This window comes from Temnothorax curvispinosus, unplaced genomic scaffold (genome assembly GCF_003070985.1).
Source record: "Temnothorax curvispinosus isolate PA1 unplaced genomic scaffold, ASM307098v1 QBEX01002780.1, whole genome shotgun sequence".
NCBI lineage: Eukaryota > Metazoa > Arthropoda > Insecta > Hymenoptera > Formicidae > Temnothorax > Temnothorax curvispinosus.
Genome location: NW_020212560.1, coordinates 71,882 through 74,851, shown reverse-complemented (window position 1 = coordinate 74,851; position 2,970 = coordinate 71,882).

Below are 2,970 nucleotides of genomic sequence, written 5' to 3'. Positions count from 1 at the left end.
GGGGGGAGAGAGAGAGAGAAAGAGAGAGAGAGAGAGAGAGAGAGAGAGAGAGATTGATTGATTGATTGATTGATTGGTTTTATTTATGCCATAGTCAAGACTTTAGGCAAAATGGCAATTTACAGAAGGAAAAAATATATATAGACAAGAAGAGAAGAGAGAAAAAAATAAAATAAAATAAGGTAAAATAATATAACAATAAAAATGACAAATAATCAGAACAAAATTTGCGCGTTAAAGTAAAAGAATAATATGCAAACAAAAATACAACAAAATAGAAGCAAAAACGAAAGTACAGATAACAAAATCACGCAATTACAGCAATTACTGCAGATGCGCCAGACAAGAGCAATGTGTTGACACTCGTAAAGGGATAATGAACCGAAGAGGGAGGGAAGGGGCCACGGTGGGATCACAGGACGGAGCTCTGCTCATACAATAAAAGATAGTCGTGTAGCTTTTGTTTGAAAGAGGTGATAGTCGAGAGAGAGAGAGAGAGAGAGAGAGAAAAAGAGAGAGAGAGAGAGAGAGTATTTGCGTGTCTGATTACATATGTCCTCCGGGGCGAAGCCCGGGTAACCAGCTAGTATATATATATACATACAACGGAATAATATTTAATTAATAGCAAGTTTGTTTGTGTCTAAAATGTACTTACCTGCGTACTCTAACATCACTGAAAGAATGTGTCAAAATTATATTTATATAAATATAATATTAAATTTCTTGTTATTAAACATTTTCAACTACCTTTTTTCAGAAGAAAAGTCCAATTACAAATAAAAGTTGTTATACTAATTATTTTTGCTTCTTTGCATTTCTTTTCACAAACATTAATCACTTCTCTCTCTTCAAAAATATCAGTAATAATATTTTAAATGTAAAAGGTGTGACGTTTCCAAAGATCTGATTTTCGTGTATCGACTTTCCTTTTAAGCGGTTTATTAATGTACCACCTTGTGTTGTAAACAAATTAATTTTAAATAGGTACAATTATTGAAACAGAAATTAGAAATGTAATCAAGAATAATGAATAAAAAAAATACATGAAATTGGAATAATTAATAAATTATATTAAATTTCAATAATTTAATTTTTCGTTGATTATGTATACCTATAATTAGTTATATTAAGGTGCCTTTTCATGCTGACGCTCGACGCTCATTTTCAGCGGCAAGAAGGTTGCATGACCACAATTGACGCCGGCGTCAATTGAAATTCATGAAAAGGGAAACAGCGTCAAAATTTCGGCGTCTTCGCGCTGCTTTGGCTTTGACGCTTGAAGTTGGAAAAATCCAACTTCTCTTTCTTGACGCTGGCATCATAGTGATGTCACGTGACGACGCTCAACGCTGTTTTTCAGCGTCCCATGAATTGGCACCTTTATACTTCGCCAATACATATTTTTAAACGCCAATTTCATATAAAATTAATAATTGTTATGTTACTTTTACGGGCAACAAATAATTAATAAAAAAAAAACAATTGATTCAAACGTATGACCCCTGCATTCAAAAGTTATCGCCACATCCTTTGAGCCAGTAAGATACTAGAGTGCTTTTATACTTAATATATACATTATCATCGGACAAAAGGTTAGGCTTTATTCATGCCATTAATCGATGACAATAATTCTGTCTTTTTGCATTAATTCATTCAAAACCAGCAAAGGAAAAAATAGAAGCATTAAAACATTCGAAAAAAGGAAGTATTGCAATTTTAATATACTATTACATTCTTTGTACATGAGGCTTTACAAAGTATTATTTTTTTAAATTTTCTTTAATACTTTTCCATTTGTTGAGAAATCATTGAAGCCCTAAACAATAATACTTTTCAATAATTTCTAATAAATACAACGTATCTTCAAATATCATTTATCGTTGCAATACATTTTCAGGAGGCAGTTTGCAACATAATCCGTTCAAATTTCCTATTTTCTAGTTACTTTTAGTGGTGGTACCACTGCTTACACAATTCGACGTGAGCGGCAGAGAGAGAAACGATTTTAGAGAAAGAAAGACACCAATTGAGCACACCATGTAATCCTTACACCATGGACTAGACCAAGAGTTATAACTAGATATAAGGATTACAGTCGGTAAGTTAGAATTCGCAAGTAGGTAACAATATAAAATAATTACAACTTAACAATTTTGCTACGTAGTTTCCATTTTCACGAGTAAGACGGAATAGATAGCGCTGAAACGCGAAACGATGAAATTGTACGGGAGAGTACGCACCCTGAGACGAAGTGTCTTCTCGCCGAGCGCGCCGGCTTACATATATCGCCCGGCGCGGCGAGGTCGGCAGGAGGGGGGCCGATCGTCAGGCGAATCGCGCGGTGGTGGGCGCGGCGCGATCCCGCGCGCTCGTCTTCGGCGGGGATCGGCTCCCGTCGGCGCTCGTCGGCGTCGTGCGGGAAGGCACCGGTGCGGCGGGTTCCTCGCGCACACGGTGCGTTTCGAACGTTTAAAAAAATGTGGGCGCACCGCGCCCTGTCCTCGCCCGACGGATGATCGGTCGGGCGGCATCCGGCGGGTGGTGGCCGGGGACGATGCCTTATCGTGAGGGGCGCATCGTTACAAATTTTAATCGCTTTGTTTGGGTGTCAGTAATGACATACTAAGTTTTTGACCTCCCCCGTGGTGTGCTTTGGCCGCCATCTTGGAAGAAAGGGGTAAAAAATCAGGTAAAAATTTTTCACCTCTTTCTTTCAAGATGGCGGCCGAAGCACACCACGGGGGAAGTCGAAAACTTAGTATGTCATTACTGACACCCAAACAAAGCGATTAAAATTTTTTGCAGTTTTGTTCTAATTAGTCGATTTTCAAATGTACTTGCCGACTGGACTAGATATGAACATTAAAAAACTGTGAGCCAACTTGGTTTGTCAGATTCACACAGCACTTTTTTTGGATCAATCATCGAGACATTATTAATTTCGACCATAGGTTTTGGTCAGTTGAT